This window comes from Tamandua tetradactyla, chromosome 1, assembly GCF_023851605.1.
Source record: "Tamandua tetradactyla isolate mTamTet1 chromosome 1, mTamTet1.pri, whole genome shotgun sequence".
Taxonomy (NCBI): domain Eukaryota; kingdom Metazoa; phylum Chordata; class Mammalia; order Pilosa; family Myrmecophagidae; genus Tamandua; species Tamandua tetradactyla.
The window spans coordinates 14,505,301-14,517,322 of record NC_135327.1 but is presented as its reverse complement, the minus strand read 5'-3'; the positions used below and the strand labels follow the sequence as shown (position 1 = coordinate 14,517,322).

Below are 12,022 nucleotides of genomic sequence, written 5' to 3'. Positions count from 1 at the left end.
ATATCTAGACAATGCATAAGAATAGCCTCCAGGATAACCTCTTGACTCTGTTTGAAATCTCTCAGCCACTGAAATTTAATTTGTCTCATTTCTCTTTTCCCCCTATTGGTCAAGAAGGCTTTCTTAATCTCATGATGCTGGGTTCTGGAGAATGCTGGGAGTTCTATCCCATGTTGCCAGGGTGATTTACACTCCTGGGAATTGTGTCCCATTTAGCAGGGAGGGCAGTGAGTTTACCTGCCGAGTTGGCTTAGAGGCCACATCTGAGCAATGTAAGAGGTTCTCTGGGGTGACTCTTAAGCCTGATTTTAAGTAGGCTTAGCCTATCCTTTGCAGGAATAAGTTTCATAGGGGCGAACCCCAAGATCTAGGGCTTGGCCTATTGATTTGGTCGTCCCCACTGCTTGTGAGAATATCAGAAGTTCTCCAAATGGGGAAGTTGGATATTTTTCCCTTTCTCCCCAGCCCCGCAAGAGGACTTTGCAAATATTTCTTTATTCACTGTCCAAATTATTCTGGGATATATTCGGGCATCACATTAACCTGGACATACCAACAAGATGTCATGTCCTGTTTAAGATTCCATGTACTTATGGTGTTCAAATAAACTGACCATACAAATTAAATTAGGTAATGCACTACCCAAAATATAAATTTTACACCAATAAACATTTCTCCCTTTGGTCCCACACAGAGGTTGAAGTTTTAAAATATGGACAATATCCTATATCCTGTATTCCGATCTACCCCAGTCCTATCCAGATAACTTCATTCATATCTCAGCCGAAGTCTGATCCCTTTTTCAGCTTTTTGAACAGTTTATGGGGTAGTGCTGACTTTCATATCTTCTCTGAGTCTCAGTTGTCACATGAATACTTGAAGTTTTTGAAAATGACCAGGTGATATACAAACAGTTCAATATCTTAGAATTTAGGAATAATAGTTAAGACTGCTGAATATATGTGACTGCTCTAAGAGTTTATAATCTAGTACCCTTTACAATAGGCCCTACCTAATAACCTAGGCTCTTGACTTCAGTTCACCAAATTTTTATAGTTAGTCTGTATGAGTGAGGCATGATAATATGTATTTTTCTTTCTGACATTTCATTCAGCATACATTCTTTAAGGCTCGTTCATTCCCCTAGTTGTGTTCCTCAAAACTTAATTCCTTTTTGTGGCAGCTCAGTAGTCTGTTGTATGTATACACCATAGTTCCCCCTTCCATTTCTCAGTCATTGTACCCTTAGGCTACCTCCGTCCCTTGTGAATCTTGAACACTGCCACCACAAACACCAGTGTACAAATGTCCATTCATGTCCCCACAGTCAGTTCCTCCAGGTATATGCTGAGCAATGGGGTTGCAGGATTATGTGGCAACCCCACCCCAGCACTCCTGTTTACCTTGCCCAGCTCTTGACTTTGTATTTTTATCAGTGGTGTCACTGTTCAGCAGACTTGAAGGAAACCTTGGAGCTATTTCTCAATAAAAATGTGATGAATATTGGGAGCTCAGAGATGAAAGGCAAAGTTCTTCTCCTCATGGACCATACAAGCTCATGAGCAGAGGGCCAGTCCTCTCAGGAGGCTAGACTGTGTTAAGATATGAAAACCATTAAATCATGATCTGGATAGGAAAATGATTAAGTCATAGTTCTTGTTCTCATGGAGTTTACAGTGTGATGGGGGCATCTCACAGATTTGAAAACTGATAATCCAAGTACAGAGTACTGGTGGTAGTTCAGACTTGGGAACAAGATGGAGTGGCACAAAGGCAAGAGTAGCTTTGTTCTCAGGAAGCTGGAAAAGGTTTCACAGAGGAAGTACTAACTACTTCTCCAGGAATGTTTTCTCTATCCCTACTTTCTATTTCATATGCCACCATTTAGAATCATAATACTTTGTCAAGTTACTACCTAGTCAATCTTTTTATCTTTGTGGACCTTGCAATTGGCATGGCGAACATGTATATATTTCTTCTGTAGGTCAACAGAGAATATTCTTCTTTTGTCGTGGACTTTAGTCCTACCTATTTTGGCATCCTTGGAGATAGGTGTTATTGAGATGCCTCCCTAATTTTGGAGATGAACTGAGAAAGACAGCCATACCTTTCTGTGATCTATCACTAGGTGCCACTGTTTAAATTGAGGGCTTGAATTTATAATATCGATCCCAATAGAGAAGTTTTCATATATAAAAATGACTAATTGAAGAATGTGGGTGGTTCAGAATAGCTATTGAGTGCTGTTGGAGAAAATAATTCAAAGCACATGCTGTTCCGAGTATGTTGTTTGGCATCTTTTTTTTTGTGGTTTGGCATCTTTTAATGGTTAGCATAACACGAGCTCTAGGGTCAGACTGCCTGTATTTGAATCCCAAATTTGCTGTTGGGGCAATTATTTTACCTCTTTAAGTCTCAGGTCTTCATCTTTAAAATGGAGATTGTTCTAGTTTACTAGCTGCCAGAATGCAATATACCAGAAATGGAATGGCTTTTAAAAAGGGAGTTTAATAAGTTGCAGTTTACAGTTTTTAGGCTGTGGAAATACCCCAATTAAAGCAAGTCTATACAAATGTTCAATCTAAGGCATCCAGGAAAAGATACCTTGGTTCAAGAAGGCCGATGAAGTTCAGGGTTTCTCTCTCAAGTGGAAAGGCACATGGTGATCGTGGTCAGGGTTTCTCTCTCGGCTGGAATGGCATATGGTGAACACGGCGTCCTTCTGCTAATTTCCTCTCCAGCTCCCCAGGAGGCGTTTTCCTTCTTCATCTCCAAAGGTTGCTGGCCGATGGACTCGCTGCTTCGTGGTTCTGTGGTGTTCTCTGCCGTGGCTTTCTGGTGGTTCTGTCCTTCTCTGCTCTCTCTGAATCTCCAGCTTTCTCCAAAATGTTTCCTCTTTTATAGGAGTCCAGTAAAGTAATCAAGACCCACCTGGAATGGGTGGAGCCATGTCTGCCTAATGTAGCTTAACAACCACGCTTGATTGAGTCACATTTCCAGGGAGATGATCTAATTAAAGTTTCAAGCACAGAGTAAGTATAGGAATTAGAAGAAATGGCTGCCTTTACAAAATGGAATTATGTTTAAAACATGGCTTTTCTAGGGTACATACATCCTCTCAAACTGGCACAAAAATCATATAATGGTATCTATTTCTGCCCCACCATATTTTTTAAAGTTTTCACATCACCATCTTTTTAAAAATAGAATTACATGAGATAATGTGCATAGTTCTAAGTAGTACAGTGGCTGGCACATAGTAAATGCCCAATAAATGTCAGCTGTTAATTTTTATTTTTTGTATCATTAGAAATGAACACATGCTACAGCAGAAAAAAATCTTAAATGCTACAGAACTATCTCAGTATTTCCAAGCTCATTAGTCCCTTGGAGAACGGGTTTAGAAAGCTACAAAATGAAATGAGAGCAGTCACTCTCACCTGTCACAATGTAGGCTGCTCTCAGCAGGTGAAAACACAACCCTGTTCCACCACAGTTAGCAATCACTGATATCAAGAAATGAGTCATCAACACAGTAGCTCTTTTCCCCAGATCTTTTTAGTACGATTAAATTTAGTATTAGGAATTCTGCTATTACTCTTACCTTCTCCAAGGTCAGTCATTTGGGTCTTTAGTATTCCAGTTGAAATAGTTCAAAACCATTTTCTTTTCCATAGAGTTCCAGTAGTGACTTGTCTGCAAGTGTGTTGGCCTATGTTTTAGGACTGCTGATCTACTGTGAGTTGTAAATAGAAAGTGGTTATTTTCATCCTGAGTTCAGTGAAAGTTCTGGTAAGAACTACTTCAGTATATTTTCATTCTCAGCTCATCTTAAACTGTCAGTTGCTTATATGCAGATTACCTGCTTTGGTTTCTTGGACTTCCCTTCAACCACCCATCGAGGTCCAGAGTCACTGGTTGATCAGAGAAGGATTTGATACCAAACATAGAGTTTCACGATGTTGCTGAGTGTTTCTGACTATATGTGATTGATTATTGAACAGTATGTTTGGCATTGTTCATGGGTTCACTCTGTTAATACATAAAATTAAAGGTTGATTACAGTTAAGAGAAATTGAGTTAAATTTTTTTTTTATCTTTAGTAGACTTAAACATTGGCAGTACATATAATCTTTTGCTGATATACAGTGTTGTAATGCTATTTCGTTGTAGCTTCGGTTAAAAAGAAAAGAATTTTAGCTACAGTTTGTCATATTATCTTTTACCAACCTCTTGGAACACTAATGCTTTCATTGGAACAGATAATAACATCTTAGATTAATGATGAGGGAAAACTTTGAGCATTTAAAGGTTACATAATTATTTACGGAAAAGCTGAAACATGGAGTGGAGCTGTGATTTAGGAGTAACTGTTGGGTAGAGGAAGGTAGAGATGTCAAGGAATCAACAGAATGTTGGAACTCAGCAATAAAGGAGGACAAGAAAAAGACATTACCTTTGATTAATTGAGGGTTGTACAGGAAAGAAATCCATAATGAGGTTCTTTTTTAAAAATGGTGATATAGGTTATAGTGGATAGAATTAACTCCTCATTTATCTGGTGTCTGAAAAATGTAGTGTTCCTCATAAACAGATTTTCCAGATAACTGAAGCATACAGGTGGAGTAACAGTGTTAGAACAGAAGGGTACCTATAGGTAATCTATTCCAGCCCTCTCTTTTAATAGATGGAGCCAAGTTCACCTCCAGAGAGGGAAAGTGCCTCAGGATTGCCTCAGTGACAGAATGGATGCAGAGCAGTGCTTTTTCCATGGTCATGCCTCCTCTTCTTTTGTCACTTTGTATGGAGACCTTTCTAAAATATGTGAATAATCTTGCCTTTCTCAGTAGGTCACACAACAGTCTCAGTATTATTATTATGAACACGCTATTATACCCAGATTCTCTAATGACTTTTGTTTTTACATGGGCAGGCACCAGGAATCGAACCCGGGTCTCTGGTATGGCAGGTGAGAGAACTCTGCCTGCTGAGCCACTGAGGCCTGCCCTCTATTGACTTTCTGAGGTGCTGAAAGCTTTTATTCCTGCAGTAAACACTTTAGACTGTTAGCATCTTTTTGTGCCTGCTTTTTGTAGTTTTTCTCTTATTGGCATCAGCTGTTACTATGCAGTGTTATTGTTTGTTTGGTAAAATTATATCTATTGAGAAAGAATAGCTTGAGGGCTCTTCTTGTGAGTCAAGTACATTACTTTTTTTCTTTTTTAAACCTGAGGCCTTTGTTTTTTTTTTTTGCTTGTTTTGATGGTGGTGTGGAAAGTTGAGGTAGTTGATGAAGGAGGCATTAGCATTCTGGTCATTTTTGAATGACCTGTGAAACTTTAGGGCTCTTCAACTAGATACTGAAATCTTTGAGATACTGGAAATAATATTAGCATAACTTCTCATTTTCCCTCTAGCATTTCCTCTAGCTTCACTTTGTCCACCACTGCCATCTTGGGGACTGAAGAGCATCTGAACAATTATTGCTGCCCACTGGTCATGAATCTTTCAAGATAAACTGGCATTCAGGAATAGGGGCTTAACCTGGCCTTCTGTGGAGTACCTCTTTCTGGAGAGGAGCCCTTTATTTGTCTGACTACCTTGACCCTGTATCTTTAAGTAAGCCTTTATTCAAATCCCATTCCACCAATGGATGAAATAATCACAGTCTAGATTGTAGCAGTTACTACCTTAGACTTATGTGCTTTTTCCTGATCAGTTCATTCCTCTGCCCAGTTTCTGTCTGGTGCCTGGCTCTTGACTCTATCTTGCCTCCTTTCCAACATACAGCAGAATCTTTTAGACTTGGTATGTACATCTCATTGCTGGCTCCCAACTGCTGCCTCCCTGTTAAGGATTTTGGCTGGCTGGAACTGGAGTTACTTCATATAGTGTGTCTCATAGTATTCTTTAGCTGGACCTTCAGGACCCAGCCTCTGGCCCATCTGATCTTCCTGTGAAAGGATAATTTGGGCAAGAGCCTACCCAAGAGACTTGTTGATTTTCCAATTCTGCAGCTTTGAAAGTCTGTTTTCCCTCTTGGTCTTACCCAGTTTCTTTTTACCATTGTTTCCTGGTCATTTTTGGGGATTGGCAAAGAACTAGAATGTTGTTCATTATTTTTAGGGGGTTGTGACCCAGCTCACAGTCAGGCTGTAAGCCAGTCCAGATTTTGAGGGGGCCGGTCCAGATTTCATTTGGATTGGCTATCCATATTAGACACTGGGAATAGAATGATGCACAAGACAGTCTCTCCCTGTCTTTATGGAGATCACATCCAGGGAGGCAAGACAGATGATAACTAAGAAAAACAAATACAAGTAAATGAGAATGCAAATACATATTAGATAAGCAAAACAAGATAATTTCAGATAGGTTTAAGTAATGTAAAGGAAAAAAATGGGCAGATACAATAAAGTGATGGGGAAGCAATGGCTGTTTACTTCAAAAGTTTCTAGAAGGCCTCTGAGGAGGTGACATTTGAGCTGAGGACTGGATGGTAAAGATCCAGCCATATGAAGAGCTGTGGGAATAGCAGTGTAGGCCTGGGGAAAACCAAATACAAAAGACCTGATGTGGGAAAAACTTGTCAGTTTTGAGGTTTGGCTAGAGCATAGTGAGGGAGGAGGGGGACAGTTGAGATAAGGACAGAGAGGTCAGCTGCAGGTGGTGAGTGGAGAAGGGGACTCTAAAATTTTTGCATTTTATTCTAAGTATATAATGGAAAGCCATTAGGATTTTTAAGCTGTAGAGTGACACCATTTGGTTTATATTGTAAAAAATCACTCTGCAGAATAGAGAATAGATTGTAGGGGAGCAATCTGGCCAACTTAGTTGTTCAAAGGGGTAGAATTTACCGTTGTGCTACAGAGGGCCACAGCTGAAGCTGTTTTGCTCTCCCTGGGATAATTGCTTTCCCGCCTAGGTTGTTTTCAGAATCTCCCAGTTCTAAACATTTAATCTGTGCTCTGGCTTAATCAAGAAACTACACTTTCCTCATGCCAGGCTTGGCACAGAAAATGTGGATATGTGCCTTTCATTGAGCACCTTGGCCTGGAGAGAATGAAGAGAGCAGCCCCTGGTGGATCTGAGGACAATGCTGCTGACCCTCAGCACCTGGTAACTTGTAGGAAGCTTGGAATCCATAAACTTTATGTGCTTCTGCAAAACAGTTGCAGATGGTCTGAACTGATGATTAAATATCACTGCTGTTTTGCCCAGAACTGCTGTGACCATCCTCTCCATCCTAGGTTTTATATTACAGTGGGTAATTAAAGGGGCACAGCCATTTCTGGTTATTTCCAGAATAAATTTATCACTTGGCTTAGGGGTAAATTTCAGTTTCTGCCAGATGTATAAGTGACTGCAGTGAACAGTGGCTATGAATGGCTACTATTTATTTTCGAAATTTAAAAAGAAATGTCTATAATGAAAGAGAATAATTGCCTGCCTTTGCTGTGGCTGCTGATTCTCTGGAGGAAGTTCTGCCATCAGACTTGTCAGAGTTGGTTGGCAGGGACTTTTTGTCCTGAGTTAGCACAGAGAGATCTGAACAGACGGAGATAACAAAAATTAGCAGTGGTATAAGCATACTGCAGAGAAACAGATTTCCTTCTGACCAGAGGTGCCATTGGTGGGTACTACCTTAATTCTCGATGTATCTCTTAACTGCTGATGACAGGACTTTTCAGCAAATAAAAACAGTTGCTTAAGTATCACCTGAGTTGGCCAGTTTTTACAAGACTGGAGTTTCAAAGGGCCTCAGGCTGCTCAGCCTGCTAGTGTAAAGTCACTGAGTATTATCTTCCTGGTTTTTTACTGGGATCCTTGCACCTCGCTCAGCATAATGAACTTGGGGAGACAGAAATCCTGATTTTTCTACCTCTTTTTTTTTTGTCTTCTTGGATTGGATTGTCTTCTTCCATCCTTTCAAAACTTGCAAGGACACAAAAGACTCAGTGGGGGAAAAAAAGATGGGGTTTGCCTTCTGGCTGACACTACTTGTGCCAGTTGTCACTTGGGGATTCTATAATGAAGATTGCAAATCACTTTCCATCCTCTTGGAACCTGTCCCATAATTAGAAGATTAAACCTTTTGTTTAAATTAGTTATTTTTCCCTTTCCTCTTCTGACTACTTAAAACCACTATTATGACAGGATGGAGACTGTTTAACTGTCTGATATTGGGCTCCATGTTCTAGATGTGGTTGTCAGCAGGAGGTTGAAGAAGTCTTTTTTTTTTTAATTGAAAAAGCAGTTTTTAGCCATGGTTCACCTTGTGTGTGGCAGAGGTACTTCTGGCTATGTGAACTTTCCAATTGCTGAGTACAAGGAATATAGCTTTCTTTTGGAGCATGACTCTGAGACTAACCAGATAGTATTGTGAGGTGGATGTGCAGCTACACTTGAGGTATTACCTCTGCAGATTTGCCCTGTAAGCGACAAATTGTCCTTGTATTTGCACAAGAGGGGGTCGCTTATAGGGATGGTGTGTTTTTGATTTGAAGTGTATGAAAAATAGCTCATATAGGAACTTGTGGGAAATTTCACACTTTTAATGAAATGAAAGAAGTGTGAAGGTGTCTGTTCCTCTTCTCCCAGTGCTACCTGGCCAAAAGAACAAAACACAGGATTGGGAATTACCAGGCACTGAATCCCACTGACAGACAGTCATTAGTATTATTTGCTTTTTACATGATAGCCCAGATCATCCTAAAGACAACCCTTGAAGCCAGCTTCTTTATTCCCACTTTACAGATGAAGAAAGGAAGCTTACAAGGTTTAGTAACTTGCCCAAAGATACCCAAGAAGCAGATTGTAGAATCTTACATCTCCTTGGAGAAGGCTCTGATGGATAAAGGTAGCTTAAAATAAAAACAAAATGCAAAGCAAGCACTCAAGACCCTAAAGAGTAGAATGCAGCAAGAATGCTACCATCATCCTATGTTGCATGTGCTTCTAGTTTACCATATATATAATTCCTTATTGAAATTATTTAATGTCTTTCCCTCCTGTTGGACCATGAGTTTGTCAAGGGTAGTGACCAGATCAGTGCCTCACATCTAGTAAATGTTCAGTAAATGTCTGGACTGAAGAAATGAAAGCCTGAGTAGGTGAATGAATATAGCATGAATAAATCAACACCTGGGTGGCTGAACTTGGGTCTGTTCTAGATATCTGTGTTGCTGAGGCTTGGCACCAGTTGTCTTTTCTTTCTTGCCTCTTTCTTGATGGGGAATAAATAAAACTGTGTTAGTGAATGGTAGTGGTCCTGGTCATAGGAACCACTAAATTGGGTGGCATTTACCTTAAGTAACAATAGTTGACTTTCATTACTGTAATCACCGGAGAATTGACTGGTATTTCTTTAAAAGATTGGGGTCATCTCTGACTCTAAAGCAGGAGATTGATTTATTTAATTATTATCCAAAGTCTTAAGGACCATAGTTGTTGTTTTCTCTTTATCCAGCCTTATAGACAAAAAATAAGAGCTAATGCAGAACAACATGATTTAATTTTTATTTTGTATTGGTTGTATCTGGCATGTCCATTTCCATTTGATGTTTTTTTTTCTTATTTAACTTTCTGTGGGTTAGGCACTTCCATATATTATCTCTCTACACTGTGAGGGCTTTTACCAAGGATGAAACTAAGGCTGAGATGGCAGTGATTTTCCCACCGTCACACACTAGTAACAAACCCAGATGTCCGACTACAAGTCCATTCTCTTCTCACTGCCCTATACTTCCCTATTGATGGGACTAGTTTAGTGTCAATGTTTTATGTTCTGAACAGGTCTAGGAAACACATGAGTTTCTAAAGTAGAACGTAATAGAGGTGTTAGTAGTTCATTTGGGTTTGAGGATCCTGAGGAAACAATCTGTGTTAGCACAGAAGTAGTTAAAACAAGAAGATTTCAATCACATGGCGGTAGTGTGTTGTAGAAAGAGCAAGAGCTTTTGGCTTAGACTGGCAGTGTTTGAATCCCATCTCCATATTTTCTAGCCCTTTGACCTTAGGCAGTTTAGTAAGTAAGCCACCTGCACCTTGGTTTCTTCACTTGTAAAAATGGGGAGTGGTTTTACCTACCTAGTAGGGTTGTGCGAGGATTAAAAAGATAATGAACTGTTAAATATCTGGCACATAGAAGGCACAGATAAGGTAATAATTATATAGCTTTTATAATCACTTAGTAAGGAAGCTGTAGGGGAAATTCTTTATGGTTTCTTTAAACCCTGAGATTGTCTGAGGCCCCAGTGCCTCCTGAGAAGTTCTTTGTGGTATTTGTGAGATTTATGTGTCTTTTTTTTGCCTGTTGAGGCCCATCCTGGTTCATTTAATGTAGCTTTGTTTAAAAGAGGTGGCCAGTTCCCTTGTGCGTGGGGTTTTTCAACCAGTGTAACTCTGGTTTTTGGTTTGTTTACTGGGATTTTCAAGTTTCTAAGTAATTTCAGTCTGAGACAAGTGAGTAGGATTGATGGTAGCTGCTTTAACACAGGTGCTATAAACAAGATTAAGAGGTTGTTGAAAAGGTATCAGTGGAGGTCTGGGGCTAGCTTTCTGAAGTCATTCTAAATTGACAACTAATGAGTAGTTTGCCTTGATGGCTCTCTCTAAGTTGATTGTAACTGACTAGAGATTCACCTCCAGAGGAAATTGCTTATGAAAATTTTCTTTCCTTTATCAGAAAGTAAATCTATAGTAACACATTGTTTTTGCATTATTTTAAAAAATAACAAAAGCAGTTGCATCTTTGTACTGCTTTTTTAGTGTTTTTTTAAAGGAATTCAGTTCTTAAGGTGTGTGTGTGTGTGTGTGTGTGTGTGTGTGTGTGTGTGTGTGTATGTGTGATAGAGAGAGAGAGAGAGGTGAGAGAGAGAGACCCAAATCTGCCAAGGTTCAAAGAAAACTTTAAATAGGGGCGGGGAGGGGGTTGTGGTACCAAACAATTATTTTCTTCTATTTATTTATTTTTTTTGTAATTTTTGTTTGTTAAAGACTTTTATTTAATTATTTATGTTATCTTTGATAGAATTTCTTTCCTGGCTAGCAAGGATTACATTTTGCTTTATCTGGTATACATGATGCTCTTGCTAGGAATTTTTTAGTTCTTGAAGTGAGCACTTATTACTTTACATCACTTTGAAATAAACTCTGTAGTCTCTCTGAGAGAGTTGTGATGGGGATGGAGTTTATAGAAGGAATTTGTGGGTGGCTAAGAGGCATTTAGCCAGGCTACCAGAGAATCCCTCTTGATAATATTCCTCTGCCAAGTGGTCAGGGTTCTACCTGTTGTTTTCTACATGGAGGAAGCATTTCAGATACTGAATCGCTCAACTAAGAATCACTCATTCAACGTTGTTGCTTTTATTAGGAATAGAGGTATTTTGCTAACTTTCGTGGTTTTGTAAAGCTTCTAGAAATAGTAAAACCTTTGAGTTGAGGAAAACAAAGTACATCTTAGACAAAAGCAGACATGAAACCATCTCTTTTCATTGTCTTTTACAGGCTCATCAGCAGGCATGTATCGAGGCCATAACGGCAGTATTTCATTCAAATTGAGAGAGAGGTAAATCAGCATTCAGGTGCTAGAAAGTATATTATATAATCATGCTATGTTTTCAGACTCTGAAGCATTACACATAATGTTAAAAAATATTCTTTTTAACAAGATAATTGGGGTAAAGTTCCATGTGAGTTCTGTCTTCCTTGAAATAAATGTGGCAGCTGTTGTGTAACAGACTTATGTAAATAAGTTTTAAGCCTTAAAGAAATAATGGTAGCAATTTTAAGGTCCAGGCTCCTGAGACCTAAAATGTGTTGGAACCTTTAAGAAATTGATGAGCAACTATGAAAGACTCAGATCTTGTGAACAAAAAATGATTGCCATTCCTCACTCAATCATTTCCCTTTCCCCATTTTCTCAAACAGCCTCATGTTCCTCTTTTCTTTCCTAGCTGTCCTCATGCTAGTATACACCCTTTTCTCTCAACTGCTCTTGTTTGAAAGAGAAATGCAGTTT

At 39.3% G+C, this 12,022-nt stretch overlaps 1 protein-coding gene across 3 annotated transcripts in view; it reads left to right on the top strand.

The window, feature by feature from the left end:
• CTNNBL1 (catenin beta like 1) overlaps window positions 1–12,022 on the top strand; it is a 256,473-nt gene that overhangs the window by 20,479 nt on the left and 223,972 nt on the right. For 2 of the 3 annotated variants that reach the window (XM_077169106.1, XM_077169116.1), the window contains exon 2: window positions 11,509–11,569. The exons of the other annotated variant lie outside the window; for it this stretch is intronic. The gene's annotated coding sequence lies outside the window, so the exon portion shown is untranslated. The remainder of the gene's footprint in view (window positions 1–11,508; window positions 11,570–12,022) is intronic. 3 annotated transcript variants of the gene reach the window in all.